Consider the following 27583-nt stretch of genomic DNA (forward strand, 5'->3'; position numbering starts at 1 on the left):
CAAGACATCCTGGTTCGTGAAGGGGCTGGTTTTCTTTTTGTAATCCGTGATTGACTGTAGACCCTGCCACATACCTCTTGTGTCTGAGCTGTTGAATTGTGACTCTACTTTGTCTCTATACTGACGCTTAGCTTGTTTGATTGCCTTGCGGAGGGAATAGCTACACTGTTCGTATTCGGTCATATTTCCGGTCACCTTGCCCTGGTTAAAAGCAGTGGTTCGCGCTTTCAGTTTCACATGAATGCTGCCATCAATCCATGGTTTCTGGTTTGGGAATGTTTTAATCGTTGCTATGGGAACGACATCGTAAGTGCACTTTCTGAAAATGGAGTCGTGGTCAGCTTTTCCGAAAGGAGGGCGGGAGAGGGCCTTATATGCATCGCGGAAGTTAGAATAGCAATGATCACACGTTTTACCAGCCCTGGTTGCGCAATCGATATGCTGGTACAATTTAGGGAGTCTCGTTTTCAGATTAGCCTTGTTAAAATCCCCAGCTACAATGAATGCAGCCTCAGGATATGTGGTTTCCAGTTTGCAAAGAGTCAAATAAAGTTTGTTCAGGGCCATCGATGTGTCTGCTTGGGGGGGGAATATATACGGCTGTGATTATAATCGAAGAGAATTCCCTTGGTAGATAATGATTTCGACATTTGATTGTGAGGAATTCTAAGTCAGGTGAACAGAAGGACTTGAGTTCCTGTATGCTGTTGTGATCACACCACGTCTCGTTAATCACAAGGCACACGCCCCCGCCCCTCTTCTCACCAAGTTAAATACATTGCTATGAATACTGCATTACTATGAATACTGCCATTCAGACATTCACTGAGTCGTGTACAGTAGCTGCCTTAAAATGTAAAAGGAAGTCGTTTTAAATCTGTATCCAACGGCTTTATACTTTCTTTCTCCAAGAAGCTGGATGTTGTCTTTAAAAAAAAAACGTATGACTCAAGTCAGATTACATTGCATAACCACTCACCCTTGAGCTTCCTTTTAATGTTGCAGATTTATAATAAATAATTATGTAACGGTAATAAAAATTACTCATGTCAACATGAATACATGACCATCAGGGGCATGTCTAAGATCAATAGGCAGAACTATGTCCCTTTAGAGGATTGTGGGTACAGTTGTAATTGGTGCGCCTGTTAGCCTCCCAGTACCCGTTCCCCAGGCAGGGGAGTACGCCATACGCCAGTGCAAATGCTCTCTGTGTCTACAGAATCTCCATTGAACTCATCAACTGCTGCCGGAAAGTTTTCGAAGCTTGCTATTCGCCTTAAATATATAGCCTGGTCTTTTTTTCCCATAACACCTTTCTCTTGCGCTCAAGGGAGATGGCTCTTGCCGCACTTATATTTCTTAGTGGTTGTCTTGCAGTCCAGAATAGATTCTTCTTGTTCTGTGTGTTAAATATTCGGACTAAGCACGACAGGGCATTAGACGCTTTACAGCACATTTCACTCCCCAGGTGGGTGTTTCAGTGTCTCCAGTGTGTTGTGGTTTAAAAGCTACTTTCTCTCTGCTCAGGTGGCGAGGTGATCAAAACGAGAGGGGACATTTACAATACATATGTAAAGTAAATACATGGGTTAGGAAAACACAAAGGGGCCATGGACTCAAACGAACTTTGTTGCTAAGTAGTTGACACTGGCAAAACTACTGTGTCGTGTACGGGCACTGTAAGTTGTGGAGGCCTGTTATGTATGAGTGGCTGGGTACTTTTAAAGACAATCAGTAACCCTTTTACAGTAGAGCTACCTGCCAGAATATGTAATATTCGCTTTTAAGACTACACTCAAGTTGAAGTGGCACAAATCAACACCTTTTATGACAACCAACTTCTGCCAATGGCAAATGGAGCAGAGCTATAGTGGACTATAGTTTGAGTTGATGTCAACTGACAGCTAGCCGAATGTCACGTAAAAATGTATCTGCTAAACAAATGCTATACTAACAAATGGTTTTGTCACCAGGTTAAAATCTTTCACACCTTGTCAGTTGTCGCAAGAAAATGGCACACTTGATGTTGTGTTAAAGACATTATGTCAGGTACCTAATTGTTTGACCAAATTTTCATTGCATAAAGCCCACATTTAGGACACTCAGTAGGTCAGTGAGTAAAGACATTGCCTCTTTATGATTCCAGCAGCCTGTGTGCATGCGAGAGTATATTAGTGTGTTTGTGTTTAGGCGTGTGTGCGAGAGATGGTGTGAGTGTGTGCGTATCTATACACACGTGTGTGTGTGTGTGTGTGTGTGTGTGTGTGTGTGTGTGTGTGTGTGTGTGTGTGTGTGTGTGTGTGAACATTTCAAGGGAGCTTGCCAGCCAGCCTGACTGAGATGATTTATTATGCAGCTTGAGGGGACTCTTACTCCGGGGGTCATGTGACTGACACGGCAGCAAGGCATGATGCACCATCGCTCTTCGCCCCTGGGGATAGGGAGCCCTGCCAGCACAGTCCTCCTGCCCAAACTGGCAGTCTCTGCGTCTTTCTGCTTCCCTCTCTCTCTGAGACACTCCCTGATCTAACACTGATATTATGATACAATACACTCATCACCTGATTAAAAAAGTCATGCCACATGCAAATATTATTAATTTATCCCAAGTCACGTCAGATTTGGGCCTGTGTTTAACCACATAAAATAATGCAAGAGATTTTTTTCCATTGAATATGTTATTGAAATCCTGAAACTATACTCCAATCACCTGCTTTAGATAGAGGACACGTCAGCCTAGGTAGAGGACATGCCAGCCTAGGTAGAGGACCCGCCAGCCTAGGTAGAGGACCCGCCAGCCTAGGTAGAGGACCCGGCAGGCTAGGTAGAGGACCCGGCAGCCTAGGTAGAGGACCCGGCAGCCTAGGTAGAGGACCCGGCAGCCTAGGTAGAGGACCCGGCAGGCTAGGTAGAGGACCCGGCAGGCTAGGTAGAGGACCCGACAGCCTAGGTAGAGGACCCGGCAGGCTAGGTAGAGGACCCGATAGCCTAGGTAGAGGAGCCGGCAGCCTATGTAGAGGACCCGGCAGGCTAGGTAGAGGACACGTCAGACTAGGTAGAGGACACGCCAGCCTAGGTAGAGGACCCGACAGCCTAGGTAGAGGACCCGGTAGCCTAGGTAGAGGACCCGGCAGCCTAGGTAGATGACCCGGCAGCCTAGGTAGAGGCCACGTCAGACTAGGTAGAGGACACGGCAGGCTAGGTAGAGGACACGGCAGGCTAGGTAGAGGACCCGGCAGCCTAGGTAGAGGACACGGCAGGCTAGGTAGAGGACCCGGCAGGCTAGGTAGAGGACACGGCAGGCTAGGTAGAGGACCCGGCAATTAGCCCATTGGTTGAATGTGTCCTTGCTATCAAATAAGTGATTAACAGGTTTTTATCCATGGTCTCCCATGTGGGCTGCCATTGTTGTCCATTCTATACCATGCAGTCATGTGAGAGTTAGCTACCGTGTAAGTTCCCACTTCTACAGGCGGAAATGGGAGACCCTGTAAAAAAACTTGTTTTAAACGCTTATTTGATAGCAAAAGACACATTCAACCCGACGAATCATAAGGATTGTTCCTAGAGATATTGAATATGCCTCTGTTGACAGGACACGTTATTTTGGTGAAACCGAATAGTTTATGTTTGGTTGATCAAGGATGCCAGGCTGTGTCCTTACACAACCAGCTCTCTGCAGGATGAAACAACTTAGGCCTTAATATTAAAGTGATGCTCCAGAACTTTTTGGTGTACTGCGTCATACATTTCATATGATATGTTGAGCGCTGCAAAATTATTATTATTCACAAATATATATTAAATACATTTTGGATGATTTGTTACGAATCCAATTTCTACAATGTATTGCACATTTGTTGAGCTTCAGATCCTGGCCTGCATTTTTAAGTAGGTTTAGTGTCATCCCTGGTGAAAGCAGCTTATGTTTGTTTAGAGTTGAGTTGCATCATGTCAGTCCTGGAGGGCTGCAGTGTTTACTGGTTTTCACTGTTTAATCAGTGACTGATCAAATGATACACTGTACAGTTTCTTACATGAACTATCTCGTCTCCCACTTCTCTCTCTCCTCTATCTCTTTTTGTCATTTTCCTCTACTCTTTGTCTCTGTCTCTCTGTCTGTTAGGTGGGGGCATAGGGGGTATTGGTCATACTGGTGTTGTTGGCGAGGACGAAGCTTGGGCATCGGGCAGAATGTTGCCACCTGCATGAGTGGAACAGAGGAGCCTCAGTTCTGGGTGAGTTCATGGCCCACATTCATGAAATCTCTGGCACAATAAAACCTTCTGCCCTTCTGCAGGGTATCATGAAGAGCAACTTTCTTAGTGCTGAAAGCACCATAAACAGTAAACACCGGCAAATGTTTTCAAGTGGATCTCTGAGTAGGAACGTGTTTGAACTCGTGTTTGAACTTAGATATAAGAGTGAGGACAAACTTCTACTAAGCTAGTGTCTCCCTATACTTTAACAATAGCCAGCATTCGCGGCTTTGCTCAAACTTGAATTACCTTTTTGATTTTTCATTGAGGGACAATATTTGTCAGGTCAGAATGATTTCTCAATACGGCTTTATAGACTCATTCTATCAGACTCAACTCTTATTTTGAAAGGTTTCATGTCAGCATATACAGCACTGTAGTGTAATTCCTTACCCATACTAGAATCAGATAGTACACTAAGCCCATCTAAAAGCTTGCTCTTCCACTGTACCAGAAGCTCACCCAATCCATTATATCAGATAGTACTCTGTCTCTGTCTCATACCCAGATCCTGCTCCCTCATTCCATTTAGATGCAACCGTTTAGTTGCAGCTAAGACTTATCAGTCTTCCATTAATCAGATGAATTACATAGGTTATGTCCCAAATGGCAGTCTATTCCCTATATGTTGTACTACTTTTGAAAGTAGTGCACTATGTGGGGAATAGGGTGCCATTTGCGACTCAGCCATAGGAACTCAGGCTGATCTGATGGCAAAGACGTTCAGTTGTCACAGCGGAAAGATCAGCAAGGATTTGTAAATGTCAGCATGAGCGGCGCACGATCTCTACAATATTTCCAACTAATATGTCCCTCTGGATTCTTTCATGTTAACAGTCCACCACCCCGATTATATGCATTGGCTGCTATCGTCACAGGTTTATAGAAGAGAGGATGTGTTTGCGTGTGTGTCCTATCCAGTAGTTTGAAAGTCCAGTCATATTCTCTTTCATTTTCCTGAAATCACCCTGACGTCTCTTTGCAGAGCAACAACACGACTCAAAAAACCCAAAGGATGGGAGTCACAATTATCATCATCCTATACACACAGGGAGCTACCACATGGTATACACATACAGACTCTGAGACATACTGGGAAATACAGTATCTCCCTTTCTGTGCCACAGGCCCCTAATGTGAAACCTGTCCTCTGAAAGAAAGTGGAAAAATATATGAAAAGTAGAAAGTAAAAGTTTCCCCTCTGCTGGCCTGCACTGTGACAGGGCTCACAGTCACAGAACACATTCAGGGAGATATAAATATTGAGCACTGAGGGATTTTTGCTCCATGAATTATTAAGTCCAGTGGCTTTATGTAAGCTTCTGAAAGCTATCTCCCCCAGCTTTACTGTTTCACTCTGCACCAAGCAGCGACTGGGGAACACAGAGGTAGAGAGACAGCACATAAACTCAAACACACATAGATATACATTTGGTGTAGTAGACAGACAGACAGACAGACAGACAGACATACAGACAGGCAGACAGACAGACAGACAGACAGACAGACAGACAGACAGACAGACAGACAGACAGACAGACAGACAGACAGACAGACAGACAGACAGACAGACAGACAGACAGACAGACAGACAGACAGACAGACAGACAGACAGACAGACAGACAGACAGACAGACAGACAGACAGACAGACAGACAGACAGACAGACAGACAGACAGACAGACATTGTGTAGTTGATTTTAAGCCTGACAATATTGTTAACAACTTTTAGTTTAGTAGAATCTTGCCATTATGATTAAGAGATGGGTGTTGTAAAGACATCACCTGAAAACAAATTGCAGAGGTTTATTTTCCCCCAAAACCATGTCCTTTCCACTAACACTGTGTAGATTTGGTAGCACTAAATTATTGATGGCATTACATGACATGGATGGCTGAGTTCTCCTCTCAGCAACATTAAACCTGCTCCTAAAAATAGTTGTTTTCTCTGACTCCTCGTTGACAAAAAGATAGGGACAGTAGCTTTCTGAAAAGGTATTCAGGCAATTGTGTCCGGTGTGTGTGTGTGTGTGTGTGTGTCTGTTTCTTTGTGCATGTCTGTGTGTTTGTGTCTTTGTGCATATGCATGTGTGTGTTAGTGTGTGTGTGTGCACAGGTTTGTGCCTGACTCAAGTGTGTACAGTGTCCTCCACTAATATTGCTGTTTATCCTCTTGGTCTTTCATTCTAAATGTTTACAAAAACCAAATCTTTAATTGAAATAAAATGATTGAAAAAATGAATGTGAAATAAATGAAAAAATAGTTTTTCTCCGAAACATGTGTGCCACCATTATTGGCACCCCTAGAAATTCTTATGAGTAAAATCTAACTTAAGTAAATTCCCATTCATATTTGATGTATTCACCTGAGTGATTAAGAACACTGAAGTGGTAAGCCATGACTTGTTTCACTGGGGTATGTAAATATGAGGTGACACACCGGCCAAGTTCTCAAAGTCATCCATCACTATGGGAAAGACCCGAGAATACAGTAATTAATGATGTGCGACAAAAGGTTGTTGAGCTGCACAAATCAGGAAATGGCTATAAGAAAATAGCTCAACGGTTGAAAATGTCAATTTCCACAATCAGGGCAATAATTAAGAAGTTTAAAGCAACCGGAGATGTCAACAATGGGCCTGGAAGAGGACGTTTCTCTATATTGACCCCACGTACAGTGAGGAGGATGGAGACGTTAGTTGGGTCTTGGGGTCAGAAAGTCTCCAAAACTACGATCAGACGCCACCTACATAACCACAAGTTGTTTGGGAGGGTTGTCATAAAAATGCCTTTGCTGTCATCAAACAACAAACTCAGGCACCTACAGTTTGCCAAACTTTACTGGAACTTTCAACGGGACCAGGTTCTATGGTCAGATGAGACCAAAACATAGCTTTTTGGAAACAAACACGAGAGGTGGGTTTGGCGTAGACAGAAAGATAGCCATGCAGAAAAGTACCTCATCCCCACTCTGAAGTATGGTGGTGGATCTTTGATGTTGTGGGGCTGTGTTTCTTCCAAAGGCCCTGGACAACTACTTAGGATACATGGTATCATGGACTCCATCAAGTACCAGCAGATATTCAATCAAAACCTGACTGCATCTGCTAGGAAGCTTAAACTGGGCCCTGGATGGATCTTCCAGCAGGACAATGATCACACCTCAAAATCAATGGTCTCAGATCCCTTGCCATGTGTTCTCCAACCTCATTACGCATTATAGGAGACTCAGCGCTGTTATGTTGGGAAAGTGAGGTTGCACAATGAATTGAATGAAGGGGTGCCAATAATTGTGGCACACATATATTTGAGAATATATTTGTTTTATTATAAGAATTAATTTTTTCTTTCAATTATTTTACTTTAATTAAAGGTTAGATTTTTGTGAATATTTTGATGGAAAGACCAAGAGGAAAAACAACAAAGAAACATTTTTTATAGTCCGTTTTGCTCATATTTACTAAGGGTGCCAATATTAGTGGAGGGCACTGTATGTTTGTTTATGTCTGTGTGTGTGTGTGCTCCTTGTTTATTGAAGTAGGACACAGTGACATGGACAATATGTTTACTAGAAGCTATTTCCCCAGTGTTAGATGTAGGAGTGCTGATTTTGGATCAGTTATGCCTTTTAAATCATAATGAATAAAAGAGGGGACCTAAACCAAACCTCTACTTTGACGTGCTTTATGAATAAGAGCCTTCTCCTTTCTATGGAAGCTAAATCTACATTAATGAGCATTCCAACTGTCTTATTATAACCAACTTAATGTGTAATGTTTTGTATTACTGTGCAGGCTGCTGTGAAATACACATTTAAATTATTAAGTATCATTCAGTTTGAAGATGGCAGCTGTAGGACAGTGCACATTTTATTCAGCTTGTATTGAAAATCTAATCAAATAAAATGTATTTGTCACATGCGCCGAATACACCAGGTGTAGACCTTAACGGCTTACTTACAGTACAATCCCTTAACCAACAATGCAGTTCAAGAATTAGAGTTAAGAAAATATTTACTACATACACTAAAGTAAAAAAATCTATAAAAAGTAACACAATAGAATAACAGTAATGAGGCTATATACAGGGGGTGCTGGTACGTCAATGTGCGGGGGTACAGGTTAGTCAAAGTAATTTGTACATGTAGGTAGGGGTAAAGTGACTATGCATAGATAATAAACAGGAAGTAGCAGCAGTGTAAAAACAAAGGGGGGGTTGTCAATGTAAATAGTCCAGGCAGCCATTTAATTCATTGTTCAGCAGTCTTATGGCTTGGGGGTAGAAGCTTTTAAGAGAGAACAGTCTATGACTTGGGTGACTGACTATGTTGTTGAACGCTGAGCTGTCGTCAATAGTCAGCATTCTCATATAGGTGTTCCTTTTGTCCAGGTATACTCCTCAATGCCATTGGACGGATTCTGTAACATATTCCAGTCTGTGGCATAGCATCCGTGTCATCTGACCACTTCCGTATTAAGCGAGTTGCTGGTACTTCTTGCTTTAGTTTTTGCTTGTAAGCAGGAATGAGGAGGGTAGAATTGTGGTCAGATTTGCCAAATGGAGGATTAGGGAGAGCTTTATATGCATCTCTTTGTGTGGAGTAAAGGTGGTCTAGAGTTTTTTTTTCCATCTGGTTTTCCATGCTGGTAGAAATAAATTAAATAAATCAGATTTAAGTTTGCCTGCATTAAAGGTCCTGGACATTAGGAGTGCCGCTTCTGAATGAGCATTTTCTTTATACATCTTGTTGAGAGCCGTCTTACTGCCAGCATCGGGTTGTGTTGGTAAATAGACAGATACGAATTATATAGATGAAAACTCTCTTGGTAGATGGTGTGGACTACAGCATATCATAAGGTTCACTACCTCAGGCGAGTAATACCTCGAGACTTCTTTAATATTAGACATCGCGCACCAGCTGTTATTAACAAATATACACCCACACTCACCCCTCGTCTTCCCAGATGTAGCTGCTCTGTCCTACCGATGCGTGGTTAACCCAGCCAGCTCTATATTATCCATGTCGTCGTTTAGCCACGACTCGGTGAAACATAAGATATCAAAACTTTTTATGTCTCGTTGGTAGGATAGTCTTGATCGTAGATCATCCAGTTTATTTATGGAATGGATGGTAGAGGCGGTTTGTCCACCCGCCGACGAATTCTCTCAAGGCACCCCGATCTCCACCCCCTGTATTTCTCTCTTTTCTTCACGCGAATGACGGGGATTTGGGCCTGGTCTGTGAAAATGTCAACTTTTGTCAGTGTATAAATCACAATAAATCAATCTAGAATAGTGTGTAAGCAGGAATATTTGATATGTTAGTAGACATTATTGTGAGGTACGAGTTCTCTCTGGTTATGTCAATTGAAGATGAAACTCCTGGCCCTGGTCCAGTTTCTAGGGATTGTATTGAGTCAGGTATCCTCAAGAAGCCAAACTTTGGTCGTTCACCAATACAGAGTAGGTATTTTGCTAGCTAAGCGTTCAATAGACAGAAACAGTGACTATAGGTCTTGGTGGATCATTGACAATATCAAAACCGAAGAAAGGAATTCCGATATGTATGGAAGAGTTATGTTTAGAAGCTTAACTTGATGACTTCTCAGCCAGTTAACTTTGATAAACAGCCACATATACACTGAGTGAACAATACATTAAGAACAGCCTCAATTCATTGGGACATGGACTCTATAAGGTGTCTAAAGTGTTCAACAGGGATGCTGGCTCATGTTTACTCCAATGCTTCTCACAATCGTGTCAAGTTAGCTGGATGTCCTTTGGGTGGTGGACCATTCTTGATACACACAAGATAAAGGTTGAGCAAGAAAAACCCAGCAGTGTTGCAGTTCTTGTCACAAACCGGTGCGCCCGGCACCTACTACCATACCCCGTCAAAAGGCATATTTTAAGTTTTATTTTTCTTGTTTTTCAATCAACCAACAAAACACATTCCACACTCACAGATGTGACAGGCTTAAAAATCATAATAATAATAAATCAAGAATAATATATATATATATAAATAATAATAATAATAAAGAATAAAACACTTATTTATTATTATTATTATTTATATATATATATATATATATAAATAAATAAAACACTTATTTAGATATACAGTATATATACAGTATTTAAACCAAACCCACAGAATTTCCAAATCAGTTTTTCTCAAAATCAGTGAAGCTACTTTATTAATATGTCTGTCCAAAATGCTTTATTGGTTGAGCAGGTCCCGTTCCTGTATTCAGTATAACACAGCATTTATGAGCATTAAATATATACAAGAGCAGTTTTGGGTAAAATCGCTTAGTTAAACTGCTGAACGGAAATCATGGGTGAAGGATGAATTCTAGCCGAACTCTATTATTTGATGAGTTTAATTAAATCCCAGAGTTTCTCTCAAGGCTCTTCTAGGGGGTTTCTGTATTTAAGGCAGATTAATTTTTCATTACGCATAACTGGAGTCTGACTTCTAATTAGTGAGTGCATGGCCGCTGAGGGCTGTCTGTCTGCCTTTGGAAATGCAGATGTCTGATCTTCCACTTACCTAGTTCTCTCTACACAACACCTCTCCATTATTTGACCTAGATGGTTTTTGTATATTTATTGATATGTAGGCTACGTGGGCCTTTTTAAATGGATGTAGTTCTGTCCTTGAGCTGTTCTTGTCTATTCATGTTCTGTATTATGTCTTGGTTAATGTTTTGTGTGGACCCCAGGAAGAGTAGCTGTTGCTCTTCCTGTTTTTGATGTAAAGAGTGTGGCTAGACTCCGTTAACCATATTAATGCTTAAGCAGTGTTTTTGATTGCTACTGTTTAGATATAGGTATGGATTTGAGATGTGCCCTATAGGTGAAAGTGTTATAAAATGGAATCATAACTGTTCATAGTGTATTGTCTTCACAAACATTTTCAGCTAGGTTGTACATGGCCCCTACTATGTAAAATGCACATACATGGCCTCTATGACACACATTTCTTTCTAAACTTTGATTTATTCAGGGTAGCCCTGACAAGGGTCTCATTCCCACTACAATAAATTGAAACAACTGCAATCCTCAAATAATTAATTCCAAACCATTGTCCTAAATTGCCCTAACGGCACCAAGGAATCAAAATGCAAGGAATTGTGCAGGTTATTACAACAATGGGGGTCACTAAAAAGAGGCTTCACCTAAACTGGCCGAGACCAGAGGGAGACTCAAGAGTTAACCAACCCTGCGAGCAGGTTTGATAACTCATTCTTTTATACTTTAGCAACAAAGTTAAGTACATTGGAAGCTTTTGTAGTAGAGCTTTTTAAACAAAATGGGAGTAATGAAGTGATCTACGGGACTTCAATGAGGATCAGCCAACCTTTTATTACAGGATGTAGGGATGAGTGTTTAAACTGTCATCTGTGTTAAAGTGAAGGACTCTATGGTAAACGACATCCAAAGGTTTAAGAGTAGTAATTGGTAATTGGTGTCACCATAGTCTGCTTCCTGCTATTTAGGGAGAGTCCAGATCTATTTCTAAAAAAGTAGCCCAATTTAAGTCTTGGCTTTTTAATTAGCTCATCCATATGTTTTTTTGAACAAGAAGACTTTTTCAAAACAAATTCCCAGATATGTATAGGCGGGAACCCAATCGATGGGAGAAGCCTCCAGTGAATAAATATGTAGTTAATCTGAAACATTGTTGCGAGAATTAGAGAACAATATACAGTGCGTTCAGAAAGCATTCCCACCTCTTGACTTTTTCCACATTTTGTTGTGTAACAACCTGAATTTAAAATGTATTAAATAGAGATGTTGTCACTAGCCTACACACAATACACCATCATGTCAAAGTGGTATTATGTTTTTAGTCATTTTTGCTAATGAATTAAAAATGAAAAGCTGAAATGTCTTGAGTCAATAAGTATTTAACCCCTTTGTTATGTCAAGTTTAAAACTTTCAGGAGTAAACATTTGCTTAACAAGTCACTCACTCTGTGTGCAATAATAGTGTATTTTTGAATGACTACCTCATCTCGGGACCTCACACATACAATTATCTGTAAGGTCCCTCAATCAAGCAATGAATTTCAAACACAGATTCAACCACAAAGACCACAGAGGTTTTCCAATGCCTCGCAAAGAGGGGAACCTATTGGTAGATGGGTAAAAAAAAGCAGACATTGAATATGGTGACATTATTAATAACACTTTCGATGGTGTATCAATACACCCAGTCACTACAAAGAAACAAGCGTCCTTAACTCAGTTGCCGGAGAGGAAGGAAACCGCTCAGGGATTTCGCCATGAGGTCAATGGTGACTTTGAAATCAAATCAAAATCAAATCAAATTTATTTATATAGCCCTTCGTACATCAGCTGATATCTCAAAGTGCTGTACAGAAACCCAGCCTAAAACCCCAAACAGCAAGCAATGCAGGTGTAGAAGCACGGTGGCTAGGAAAACAGTTGCAGATAGGAGAAAACTGAGGATGGATCAACAACATTGTAGTTACACCACAATACCAACTTAAATGACGAAGCAAGCCTGTAAAGAATAAAATTATTCCAAAATGTGCATCATGTTTGAAATAAGTCACTTAAGTAAACTGCAAAAAACTTGGCAAAGATGTGTCATTTGTGTTCTGAATACAAAGTGTTATGTTTGGGGAAAATCTAACACATTACATCACTGAGTACCACTCTTCATATTTTCAAGCATGGTAGTGGCTGCATCATGTTATGGGTACGCTTGTCTTCGGCTAGGACTATGAGTTTTTTAGGATAAAAATAAACAGAATAGAGCTAAGCAGAGGAAAAATCCTTGAGAAAAACCTTTCCAACAGACACTGGGACACACATTCACCTTTCAGTGGGACAATAACCTAAAACATAAGGCCAAATATACACTGGAGTTGTTTACCAAGACGACATTGAATGTTCCTGAGTGGCCTAGTTACAGTTTTGACTTAAATCTGCTTGAAAAGCTATGGCAAGACTTGAAAATGGCTGTCTAGCAATGATCAACAACCAACTTGACAGAGCTTGAATACATTTTTAAATAATAATTTGCATATAATGTACAATCCAGGTGTGAAAAGCTCTTAGAGACCTACCCAGAGAGACTCACAGCTTTAATTGCTGCCAAAGGTGATTCTAACATGTATTGACTCAGGAATGTGAATACTTATGTAAATTAAATATTTCTGTATTTATTTTTAAATAACACAACAAAGTGTGGAATAAGTCAAGGGGTATGAATGCTTTCTGAAGGCACTGTATATGTAGTCTTTCCCGCATTAAGTACAGGTTTTGAACCAACTAGGCGTTTCTGTAAGGCAACAAAGGCCCATTGCAGATCTAACATAGCCTGGTCAACAGTTGGGGCAATGGCATACATAGTGTTATCTGCATACAAATGAATATTACAAGTTTTAACAGATATGCTAATACTATGTGTATAAATAGTAAAGAGAACATGTCCCAGTACCAATTCCGGCAATACAGCTTTTGCAATATCCAGGAAACTAGACTTGACACCATCAGAAATCACACATTGAGTCCTGTCTGACAGATAATTCTGTCTATAGTTCACCTAATGCACATATCATTGGCACAGCATAGTGTGATTAATAGTGGGAACAAGGATAATTATTACTGTTGGCAAAGATACAACTAATTCCTCAATTATCAACCAGACAATTAGTGAATATGTAGGTCATTATTAAACAGTTACCCCCTTATAAATCTGTTTACTCCAAAAAAGGTCAGCAAGGTGAATATGACGAACATGTTCATTCAGTTTCAGAATCATGTGAAATTAGGGATGAACATCAATGAAACAAATGTCCTTGCTGTCTTTGAAAAAATCCCTAAGCAGATACTTTTACCTTGTTGGTTCAAATTGGTAAGGGCTTATGTTTACATCATTCAATTACAATACATCCACATGATGGTGCTGTTCCTTATTGAATAGCAATCTAAGATCAAACTTGTGATGTCACACTGTGTCACACTGTGGCTACAGATTGTAACCTTTCATGATTGCTTCATTGAATGAGAACCATAGAGCCACATATAGAGGCTATGAACTGTAGACTGAAAAAATATTCATATATTTTGTATAAACAACAATGAACAAAAATCACAATATACAAAAAAGTATTGTTTATTGATTATTTGTTTGCCTGCATGACAATGTATATAAATAGTACCAGTCAAAAGTTTGGACACACCTACTCATTCCAGGGTTTTCTATATTTTGACTATTTTCTACATTGCAGAATAATAGTGAAGACATCAAAACTATGAAATTACACATTTGGAATCATGTAGTAAGCAAAATAGTGTTAAAAAAATCCAAATATATTTTATATTTGAGATTCTTCAAATAGCCACCCTTTGCCTTGATGACAACTTTGCACACTCTTGGCATTCTCTCAACCAGCTTCATGAGGTAGTCACCTGGAATGCATTTCAATTAACAGGTGTTCCTTGTTAAAAGTTAATTTGTGGAATTTCTTTCCTTCTTAATGCGTTTGAGCCAATCAGTTGTGTTGTGACAAGGTAGTGATGGTATTCAGAAGATAGACCTATTTGGTAAAAGACCATGTCCATATTATGGCAAAAACAGCTCAAATAAGCAAAGAGAAATGACAGTCCTTCATTACAAGCTCAGTCAATCTGAAAATTTCAAGAACTTTGAGAGTTTCTTCAAGTGCAGTCGCAAAAACCATCAAGAGCTAGGTGAACGGAGGATCTCTGCATGTGTGGTTCCCACTGTGAAGCATGGAGGAGGAGATGTGAGGGTGTGGGGGTGCTTTCCTGGTGACACTGTCTGTGATTTATTTAGAATTCAAGGCACACCTACCCAGCATGGCTACCACAGCATTCTACAGCGATACGTCATCCCATCTGGTTTGTGCTTAGTGGGAATATAATTTGGTTTTCAACATGGGAATGACCCAACACATCTCCAGGCTGTGTAAGGACTATTTGACCAAGAAATATAGTGATGGAGTGCTGCATCAGATGATCTGGCCGCCACAATCACCCAACCTCAGCCCAATTGAGATTGTTTGGAGTTGGATAGCAGAGTGAAGGAAAAGCAGCCAACAAGTGCTTAGCATACACAGGACCTCCTTCAAGACTGTTGTAAAAGCATTCCAGGTGAAGCTGGATGAGAGAATGCCAAGAGTGTGCAAAGCTGTCATCAAGGCAAAGAGTGGCTACTTTGAAAAATCTAAAATCTATTCTGATTTGTTTTACACTTTTTTGGTTACTCCATGATTCCAGATGTTATTTCATAGTTTTGATGTATTTACTATTATTCTACAATGTAGAATATAGTAAAAAAAATAAAGAAAAACCCTTGAATGAGTAGGTGTGTCCAAACTTTTGACTGGTACTGTACTGTATATACACTGAGTATACAAAACATGTATGTATCTATGTAGTTCAATACATTTCCAGTAGATGGCAGTCTAGCAATGTAAAATATCTCTCTCTCTCCCCCTGAAAGACTACTCTTCCTTTAAACACTTTTGAAATATAAATGTTCTACCCCTCCTCTTCCAAATGGAGCAGGTCTTTCACTTTAGATGACGTCTCCCGTCGTGTGCGGGAATGAAAAGTGATGGCGAGAACTTGTATTTACAGCGGTAATGAAGTACAAAGCCTGTGTGTGCATGCAAAGGAGCTCATGCAAGATTAATGTTCTCCCGATGGAAGTCCCCCCCCCCCCCCTCACCGCAACCTCCCTCTTCCTCACATTTGTTTAGTTTTTTGTTGTTTTATTTTTTTCACCTCCTCTTCCACCTCCTCCCTCTCTCGCTCCTCCCGTGCTCCTCTCGTCTCAAGTCCGATGGCGTCACCCTCGCCATCTGTCTGTTCACCGGTCCGTGTCGTTGACAGAGTACCGCGGTAGGAGAGCGGGAGTCTGTGGACTAGCACGTCTTGAATCTCGCGCTTCCTCTCATCCTTTCCCACCACCACCACCACCGGTTTTGTCTGTCAAAAGTCTCGCCACCTACATTCTTCATTCTGTCCGTCAAAAACATGTATCATTTCAGCCCACATCACGGTTTGTTCATCTGATGCAATGGAGAGACTGTTCTTCTCATTCTGAAATAACTCCTGGTATTTCTCTGCCCCAAAATAGAAACATAGAGTTGTGTAGAAGGTAGATTATATAAAAGACGATTTGATGAATTAGCCATTTGTCATTGTTTTAATTTCACTGATGTTAATGTTTTGAGGATGAAGTACCACTTAAAACAAGGTTATAAAAATACTGAATAACTTATAACTTAATGCATTTTATTATGTGGACTGTAGGCATCTATTTGTCTCTCTGCTGCCAAACCCACTTGGTTGGTTGATTTCATGTTCCTGCATTTTTTTCTTCATCCATGGAGCCTCCAACTCAACAGTATGAGAATGTATGCCTGAGCTTATCACAGACGCCTTCCACATGAGGAGTGCCAGAAGAGGCGGGGACACACACACACACACACACACACACACACACACACACACACACCCATGAGCCAATGCAGCTCTTTTCAGGGCGTGCATTCCAGAAATGGGACATACCTTGAGGATACATTTTTATTTTGTTTAGGTGTGTGTGGGCAATGCATGCTCATGCACATATGCATCTGTGTGTTTAACACTTTACCCTCCTGGGAATTGGCCTATATGGATAGGGCTAAATTGAAATGTTTCTTATAGAAGAAATATGAAATGCATATGCATAACAATGGTAGCAATTGAAAGGGAACAGTTTGGATATTATGGGGAAATTATTAGACCAAAGGTGAGTACACAACAGTTCACCTGACACAAGACTGAATCCAAACATTAAACTGTTGATTTAATGTGCTTTTTACATTTACTGTACTTTTCATCGCATTTGTTGATGACAAAATATAAAAATACTCTGGATACATTCAATAACATTATATGAACATTCCTGGAAATATGGGGTTGGTGCAACATTACAAGGGTTTGAAATGACAAGTGTTTGAGTGAGAGTACTAACTACTGTCTCCAAGTGACCACACACCTCTTCAGTGTGCACTTAAGTTAATTCAATGCAGTTTTATGACACAAGAATATTCTTCAACTCCAAAGGTCCTTGTTTAGCTCTACTAGCTGTGCCGTTTAGGAACTAGAGGAAGCAAACTTGTAGTTATTTTGTTTAGAGCACAACCCTGCATCCCCACCATCACACAATTACTGTTGTTTACGCAATCCAAAAATGTTCCATTATAAATCGTTAATCTTGGGTCAGGTGGACATCATTTGAAAGCCTGTTCTATTATCAACATGACTAGCTATGTTCTAAAATGAGATAGTACAGCATTAGGCTTTCACAATGCAATTCAGGGAAACGGATGGTCATTTCTGTGCTCATAGAGAAAAGTCATGAGTGCATTCAGGTACGTGTGTCACAACAAACTTTCTTCACAATAGACAAACAGGCTCATTTTGTTCAAAACAACTCAGGGTTTGACACCATGTCATCTTGTGACTGTACATCAAACATAGTGATCATAAACATTGACAGTGTATATTACATGAGTTTTATGATATGGAAATGTGAAGTGCATATTGGGTGTTTGGCTTGCTTGTATGACGTCAAAGCGGTATTTATTATAATCCTCAACGTCTCATCTTTCAAAAGACATAGTCCTCTTAATATACAGCATTTCCCTCAGGCAACAAAACATTTGCAAAAGTTGGCAAATTAGCAGGAGGGATGGGGGCAACTTCTTGTTGCGCACAGGGCTCAAGTTCAGAACGTCTGTCAGTCAAAACCCTGTGAAGCGCAGAGCCAGAGCTTTGACGTCATGTATAGCATATTACAGTACATCCACTGCGTTCCATTTAAGGCATTTATCAGTGCCCAAATCTGTCATTTTCAACCTGTATACAGGTATGAGTTTAAAGGGCTAAGTGTGTGTGTGCATTCTCTTTAATTGAGTGAGTGACTGTGCGCGTCTTGTGGGTGAATATGCAGATTCTATAGAAGACACCCAAGCCATCATTTGACAGGTGTCCGTTCTCTTGTCTGTAAAGGCCTATCTTCTCTTCTCCGACATCTCCAGCTTCTCCTACATCCCCAACATCTTAGGTGGTGTCGTACCCTTGTCTTCATTCGTTCTCCTCCACTGATCTAAAGACAAAGTTGGCTTAAAGCAACATGTTCAAAGCCTTATATAGGGTCCCTTAGAAGGACATGAACGGAGGGGAAGCCTCTTTTGACTATTGCATTCATCTGATCTGATTGATTTGGATCATTCATTCATTCACGACTAAACAATGTTGCCATTATTCGTTAATTAATTAATTTAATGAAGCTGTCAGTTGTGTATGGATGGCATTTTCCATGTACTTTTTTTGTATTGCCAGACTTGCCTGAAACACATAATTCAACACGTTCAACGGAATAACAGTCCAATCCCGAGCTATCCCTGGTGAAAGCTGAGTAGATTAAAGTCATTTCCATTTCTTTACTCACATTGGAATGTTATTTTTCATAAAAAGGAAAAGTAATAAAAAAAATGTTTTGCCAAGATGAGGCTTTGCTAAGAACCCCATCTTTCTAGAGAAATATTCTAAACATAAATACATTTTCTTCAGTCTTCCCCCGTATATGCCAAGTGCTTTTAATATGCTGGCCATATTCAAACAGTGATAACCGAAGGGAAGCTACAGTATCTACAAGGGGTTTGGAAGCCACATATAAATGCTATTGTGTGTGTGTTATATTATATTTATGCGGCCTATCATTTAAGAGGGCCAGAACTCTGAGTAAATACAGGCTAATCGGATATATTCTATTACATATTGTATGGGGGAGGGGGGTGAAGAAAGGGTCATGGGTTTACCCAAAGGCTTTTCAACCATGATCAAAGTCTTTTTGAATATTGCATTCAAAAGAATGTGTCATAAATGTATGCTGTCAAAAAATGCAATGTTAAAAATGCAAACATAGCCTTGGATAAACAGCACAAATGACTATCTTTGTAGCCACAGTTGCAACACTTTTCTGTGAGTTTAGGAATACAATTTAGATGATAATGGCCCATAATATTCCAAATTGATGACCTTAGTATATTTGCACCATAAAAATATAATGTTATGCAAATGATACACCAGGAACTGGATCCCACACTCCTAGGTCAACAAAGTCAAGGTTTCACAAGGGAGACCTACTGTGAACATACTTACTGTACCTCATATGTTCTCCTAATGCTGTTTGGAATCTCATCTTCACAACCGGTAGTCATCATAATGATGGAGTAGAGACAAATGGGTTGGGTGATAGGAGACGAACCTCAACATTTCACAAGGTAGACCTACAGTATACCATTTTTGGAGAATACTTATGTCATACGTCCTCGTAATGCTGTTTGGAATCTCAGGTTCAGTAACAGTAGTCCTCATAGTGATGGAGTATGAAGACAAATGGGTTGGGAGATAGGAGATAGCCCTGAGTTTACCCCTGGTGCCGTGCAGCTACCATGTCCACATTTGTAAATCAGGCCCATTGAGGAAGTATAATGCTGATGATTATGACAGCCCAATCGCTGGGGAGTAGGGGGAGTTTTGAGTTATGGGTTTGGGGAGGATGCCCAGACACTAGACAGGATTCGGAATGGAAATACTGCCACCGAAAGAACACAAGTCCCCCCAGATGGATACTAATGCGCTCGGCTGGCACCGGTGCCTCTGGACTAAACAAGGACCATTAGCTCCACAATATCAATGGAATATTCTGATATTTTGGTGTCTACTTTCCATCATCATGGTATGTTTTCTTGGAGAGATACTTAAAGGTAAGGTAGCATAAATGTAACCACGTGTAACATGGATTTGCATTAGTATACGGATCAAAATTCTCAATGCAAAGTTACACCTTTTCAAATCATTCTATTTTTCAAGTTATTTCAAGGTATTATCCGAGAGCTGCCCAGTGCCACGAGCCTACCAGACAAGCTAAATAACTTCTATGCTCACTTCGAGGCAAGTAACACTGAAACATGCATGAGAGCATCAGCTGTTCCGGATAACTGTGTGATCACGCTCTCCACAGCCGATGTGGGTAAGACCTTCAAATAGGTCAACATTCTCAAGGCCGCAGGGCCAGACGGATTACCAGGACGTGTATTCCGAGCATGCACTGACCACGTGGCTAGTGTTTTCACTGACATTTTCAATCTCTCCCTGTCTGAGTCTGTAATACCAACATGTTTCAAGCAGACCACCATAGTCTCTGTGCCCAAGAACACTAAGGTAACCTGCCTAAATGACTACCGACCCGTAGCACTCACGTCTGTAGCCATGAAATGCTTTGAAAGGCTGGTCACAGCTCACATCAACACCATTATACCAGAAACCCTAAACCCACTCCAATTTGCATACCGTCCCAACAGATCAACAGATGATGCAATCTCTATTGCACCCCACACTGCCCTTTTACACCTGGACAAAAGGAACACCTATGTGAGAATGACTACCGTTCAGCGTTCAACACCATAGTGCCCTCAAAGTTTATCACTAAGCTATGGACCCTGGGACTAAACTCCTCCCTCTTCAACTGGATCCTGGACTTCCTGACGAGCCGCCCTCAGGTGGTAAGGGAAGGTAACACATCCGCCAAGCAGATCCTCAACACAGGAGCCCCTTAGGGGTGGGTACTCAGTCCCCTCCTATACATCCTGTTGACTCATGACTGCATGGCCAGGCACGACTCCAACACCACGCCTGATCACAGACAACAATGAGACAGCCTATATGGAGGAGGGCAGAGACCTGACTGTGTGATGCAAGGACAACAACCTCTCCCTCAACGCAATCATAACAAGGACATGATTGTGGACTGCAGAAAAAAGAGGACTGAGCATGCCCCCATTCTCATCAACAGGGCTGTAGTGGAGCAGGTTGAGAGCTTCAAGTTCCTTGGTGTACACATCACAAACAAACTATCATGGTCCAAGCACACCAAGACAGTCGTGAAGAGGGCACGACAAAACCTATTCACCCTCAGGAAACTGAAAAGATTTGACATGGGTCTTCAGATCCTCAAAAAGTTCTACAGCTGCACCATCGAGAGCATCACTGCCTGGTATGGCAACTGCTCGGCCTCCGACCACGAGGCACTACAGAGGGTAGTGCGTATGGCCCAGTACATCACCAGGGCCAAGCTTCCTGCCATCCAGGACCTCTATACCAGGCGGTGTCAGAGGAAGGCCCTAAAAAATGGTCATAGACTGTTCTCTCTGCTACCGCAAGCAAAAGAGGTACTGGAGCGTCAAGTCTAGGTCCATGAGGCTTCTAAACCGCTTCTACCCCCAAGCCATAAAACTCCTGAACAGCTAATCAAATTGCTACCCAGACTATTTGTATAAGGGCTTATAAGTAAGTATTTCACTGTAAGGTCTACATCTGTTGTATTCGGCGCATGTGACAAATTAAATTTGGTTTGATTTAATACCAATCAGAATTCCGAAGAATGCCAAAGTCATGTTTTTCTTGGGTGTGATGTATTTTGGAGGACTCTGCAAGCTAGCCTAGTACATATATTGCAAATGCCACCAGAAATAAGTGGTGGAGTTTCTCAAGTACCTTCAGAGATAAAACAAGAACCTCACCTTGTCTCTGCCTGTTCACTGCAGGTCCCCTCAGAAACCTTTTGAGAAGGGTTTAATTTGACTAGATTTAATAGAGAAGGCCTGTGAGTTTCCCTGGACTACCTCAGAATTCCTACATTTGGGATCTTCTCAAAACCCTTATCAGGGGTCTCATTACACCAGGTTATGAAGGAGGGATGAAGCTGGGGGATGTCTTAAATATACTCTGATATGCCACTGACTGACATAGTTCCAGTTATGCACCTGCCCACTTTAATACTGTTGTGGTGGCCGATGCACAAATTACCAGTCATTTAGGCCTTGCTCTTTGTCCACTCTGCTCTGTCAGTGTATACTACTCAAATTCAAATTTCAATGATTTTTCAAAATTAGGTATGCTAAAATGCCACTTTACTTTGTCACTTACATTGTACATAACTATATAAAATCACAAAAAAATGACATGCTAAATGTTTTGATATGTCTTCTCTGCAAACTGAAAAGAAAATACATTTACATGATAGACTGCTATAACGCTTAATGACAAAATCTCAAAATGGAAATATCATCAACAAGAACTTTAACTGGTAGAGCACCGATCCGGTAGTCAGATTATAGTAAGCCTGTGTGTCACATTTGCCTTTAGGGCTGAGGGATGATGTAGTGCCATTGATCGCCAACCATGATAATATAATCAGGCACAAAGCCTGACAAGTGTAGGGCTAGATATTTCAGAGATGCAGACAGCGAAGCGCTGCCACAGGTCATAAACCCTCACATTCCCTTCTTGATCTTTCCCTCTGTTTGGCCTCGTACAATATTAATGCAAATAACAATGCCTTTTTGGGTGCCATTTTTATGGTTATGGCTCTATCTCACCAATGTGCTGATGTTACAAAGCTAATGGATTCAAAGGTAACCTATGGCTCGGGTCCTGTCCAGCAGCCTTTGCCCCAGTCACTTGTCTATGCACTGAGATGATAAGTACCGAGTTTCATTTTCCCCATGGCAGAGCACAGTAAAAAAACGGGGAGTAATAATTGCTCTGGGCCGAGACGAGGACAGCTAAATATGCTTGATTGCATCCTAAGCCTCAATGCTGTGTAATGAAATATGGCTGTGCCCCGGACAGGAAACTGTGCCGATATCTTTCTTGTCACTTTTTCTGCAATTATTATTTTATTTTTTTCGTCTTTTTCCTTCCTCGGCCAACCCAACCTCTGTGCTATCTTCTGGCAAAGGAATCCATCAAAACGTTGTTCATTTTCATTTAACATTATCTTTGTGATAATGTTATAATTATAGTATAATTATAATTATTTATTCCTTGCCACATCAAAATGGCCGTCCCCTAATATTCCCCAGTTCTACATTTCAATATGTGTGTTCGTTAGTATGGACAGGGCTTATCAGGTGAACAAAGTAAAGGGGAATTATGAAACCAACAGTATTGTTTCAGGCAGGATTTGAGGGCCCAGACTGAACCACCCCCTTACTTGCGTAACCACTTTTTTCCATCCTCTGTTTAGGGGAGAGTTGGGTAAGTTGAGCCATTTTTTACCTTCAGCATCACTCCATCAAGGGAAATATAGTATTATTTCTATCAAATATATCTACATATATTTCAGGATGATATATATCAAATCAAATTGTATTTGTCAAATGCGCCGAATACAACAGACCTTAGTGAAATGCTTACAAGCACTTAACCAACAAGGTTTTAAGAAAAATAAGTGTTAAGTAAAAAATAGATGAGTAACATATTGAAAATAAAAGTAACAAATAATTAAACAGCAGCAGTAAAATAATAATAGTGAGCCTATATACAGGGGGTACTAGTACAGAGTCAATGTGGAGGCTATATACAGGGGGTACTGGTACAGAGTCAATGTGCAGGGGCACTGGAAATGATCAGAATGTATGTCAACATTACAGTTTTGAAAGCATAGCTTGTCCAGAAAAAGTGGTCCCTTGGCACAACTTACCCCGGGGCAAGTTAAGCTGCATGACAGGGCTAGTTAAGCCACCAACAAATTTCTGTACTGAATAAAATATTACCACTACCATTTTAAAACCATGTCTATCTTTATTTCCCAAACCCAATTCAATACAATACCAAACAATGTTTGTATTTTAATCATTTGAAGTGTCTTATAACACAGGCTTAACACCGAACAAACACTTTGTACTTTTTTGAAACACTTTTAACATTCTCCAGGCCCTGTTGTTAACCCATATCTCAGCAATAATGCCTTGCAAACACTTCAATTTGCTCAACTTTCCATTAGCTCAATCATGGGCTCAACTTACCCCAAGGCAAACATGTGTACTATATTAGCCCACACAGCTACAAGGATGCACATTCATGCTAGGTTTAGGACCTCATATTGAAGCTAATAGAGATCCCAACTGATGTATAGAACTATTTTATTTTGGTTTAGATACAAGCATCATAAATGTTCTAACACAAAAAAAAATATTTGACTTGGTGAAGATCTGTTTTTTGAATCTAACTTGCTTACCACTTTTTCCATGTGTTTTTTTTCCTTCACATACTCCTTGAAATGATGACCTGTTCCTAAATATTTGGTAAAATTATTCATCTGGTGTATGTTTTCCTAGTAACAAGGGCAGCTCAACTTGCCCCGCTCTCCCCTACTTGTGAAATGTATTTAAAGTAATTGAAAGCAGTGGTTTATGCAAATGCAGACATCTGAGAAGGTTCAGGCCATGAGAAGTTCAGGTTGATTTCTCAGCTATGACTAACATTCACATCTTAGATATGATTAATCCAATGATCATAAAATTCCTGGGGAAATTAAAAGAACTGCACTCATACATTTCAAATCAGTGGTCTTGCCATGGCAACTCATGTCCGCCACAGTTTCCACAGTTTTCAAGGAGGTCCTTCTCATACAATTAAAGCCACCACCATCATGATGTCTTAAGCATGATGACTGAAATTAGGGTGCACCCAATTTGGCAAAACAAAATAATTGTATCATTCATTATGAGTCATTTTGTCAGAACAACCTAAAGCACATTTCTCCTTTGGTTCAATAAGCAGCTAATCATTTACAAGAATATTAGTCCACAGGCTTGTATGGGCACTGCAGCATCTGCTAATGCATTTAGCAGGAAATAGCCTGAAAAAATCTGCTCGGCACAGTAAATAGTATATTTTCTGAATATCTCACATGTAATTACATGTGTTTTCATCATAGGCCCCAAAGCTGATCAATATTTCTGCTAACTAGTATTACCTGCCAAGCGGGAGTTTGACACCGAAATGGTGCCAATGATAAGACATTGTTTTGTTGTTACATAATGGTTAATTCCATAAACAAATCAACATTGAAATATGATGATATGATTTATTAATACTAGTATTTCTGTGACAAGATGTTATGTTTCCTGAGTCATAGATGTTTAGGGTGTTGGGCCGGTAAATGAAAGGTTTACTGGTTTGAATCCCTGAGCTGACTAGGTTAAAATGATGTCGATGTACCCTTGAGCAAGGCGCTTAACCCTAGTTGCTCTGTATAAGAGTGTCTGCTAAATTACAAACATTTTAATATTTTCTCTCTCTCTCATGTCGTTCCAGTTCTCTTTCCTGAGACAACAACCACAGGATGAGGCTTGAGAGGAGGTAAGAGTTTGAGATGGATGTGGTGGTATGTTGAAATGTGATTGTCAATTTGGAGCCATTCTGTCCATACAGTGAGTCCCAGAGCTGCCTGAGTAGGTTAACAAGCCTGACACTGGTAGCCCACACCATCATTTTGTTAAGGTGTGGACAATAGATTAGCCACAATGGGTATAACAATACAATAAATTCATTATGATTTCAGTTAGCCTTTGGATTGGGATTAATTCCAGTTGAAAATCAGTCATTTCAGATCATTTACACCTAAATAAATAGTCTCTCTCTGAATTGAAAAGAAACATATAAGATAGTCCTCACTGAAATAATTTCCAATCAATCTCTTACATTGAAACGAAATCAATCCCAAATCAGATGTCTCAGCTCGGATCATTGTTCTGCCATCTCTCCCTTGGTTAGTGAAGAGAAAAGTCTGTATCTGCCAAGCCAAGCCTTTTAGAGAGACAGAGAGTGAGAGGGAGACTGACTGGCTCTGATGAGGCCAGACTGGCCGTGCCTTGTGCTGTGTGCCAGGCTTCAGAAGCCTGATTGATAGAGCGTGATGAGACTGTCACAGAGGAGAGAGACTAGGAGAGATAGACTGGATTGGGATGTGGCTGGTGAGGAGGATGTATTTGGAATATCAGAAGAATGAAGTAGTGGAATGAAGTGGCTGGCTGGATTGCGTTGCGGACTTCTGAAGAATTAGGTGGGCAGCATATTGAGACTGCACAAGTTTGAGACGAGTTGAATTAACATTTGAATTAACATTTGTTTACATATTGTTTGGATCATTCCACAACTCTGATAACGGTCTACGTTGCTATTCAAAACATTAAACCACTAAGACTTTGTCTAACAGATTTACATCTAAAATAGTTGATTGCCTTAACATCTGCTTTGGACATAATTTACAGTCATTTAGCAGACGCTCTTATCCAGAGTGACTTATAGTAGTGAGTGCATACATTCTCATTCTGGTCCTCTGTGGGTATTGGACCCACAACCCTGGCGTTGAAAGTGCCTTGCTCTAGCAACTGAGCTACATGGGACAGAGGATTGTAAATACATGGTACATTTGCAAGGCAAATAGTGTAGCGCTAAATCTCTGTAATGGGAGTTTCCCAGCTTTGATGCACCTGTACTGACCTTGCCTTCTGGATGATAGTTGGGTGAACAGGTAGTGGCTTGGGTGGTTGTTGTAATTTTTGGCATTCCTGTGACATCGGACGTTGTAGGGCAGGTCCTGGAGGGCAGGTAGTTTGCCCCAGATGATGCATTGGGCAGACCGCACCACTCTCTGGAGAGCCCTGCAGACCACTGCGGTCCAGTCGATGTGGATAGGTTAGTGCCCCCTCTGCTGTTTCCTGAAGTCCACGATCAAATCCTTTGTGTTGTTGACGTTGGGTGAGAGGTTATTTTCCTGGCACCACACACCCAGTGTCCTCACCTCCTCCCTGTAGGCTGTCTCGACATTGTTGGTAATCAGGCCTAATACTGTTGTGTCGTCTGCAAACTTGATGATTGATTTGGAGGCGTGCGTGGCCACGCAGTCATGGGTGAACAGGGAGTACAGGAGGGGGCTGAGCATGCGTCGTTGTGGGGCTCCTGTATTGAGGCTCGGCGAAGTGGAGGTGTTGTTTCCTGCCTTCACCACCTGGAGGCGGCCCGTCAGGTAGTCCAGGACCCAGTTGCACAGGGCGGGGTTCAGACCCAGGGCCTCGAGCTTAATGATGAGTTTGGAGGGCACTATGGTGTTGAATGCTGAGCTATAGTCAATGAACAGCATTGACTTGTCCAGGTGGTATAGGGCAGTGTGTAGTGTGATGGAGATTGCATCGTCTGTGCATATGTTGAGGCAGTAAGCAAATTGTGGGTCTAGGGTGTCAGGTAAGGTAAGGTAGAGGTGATATGATCTCAAAGTAATTCATTATGACAGAAGTGAGTGTTATGGGGCAATAGTCATTTGGTTCAGTTGGCCTCTCACATATTTGTAGGGAAACCAAGAGAGGGAAAGGGGGATGCCTAGTCAGTTGTACAACTTAATGCAT

General features: G+C 40.9%; 1 protein-coding gene across 30 annotated transcripts in view; it reads left to right on the forward strand.

Moving 5' to 3' along the window:
* The window catches only part of LOC109897033 (receptor-type tyrosine-protein phosphatase delta), a 593471-nt gene that overhangs the window by 229241 nt on the left and 336647 nt on the right, over positions 1–27583 (forward strand). For all 30 annotated transcript variants that reach the window (XM_031832363.1, XM_031832396.1, XM_031832394.1 and 27 more), the window contains exons 6-7: positions 4130–4241; positions 25494–25538. The gene's annotated coding sequence lies outside the window, so the exon portion shown is untranslated. The remainder of the gene's footprint in view (positions 1–4129; positions 4242–25493; positions 25539–27583) is intronic.

Source organism: Oncorhynchus kisutch, linkage group LG9, assembly GCF_002021735.2.
Source record: "Oncorhynchus kisutch isolate 150728-3 linkage group LG9, Okis_V2, whole genome shotgun sequence".
Classification (NCBI taxonomy): Eukaryota; Metazoa; Chordata; class Actinopteri; order Salmoniformes; family Salmonidae; genus Oncorhynchus; species Oncorhynchus kisutch.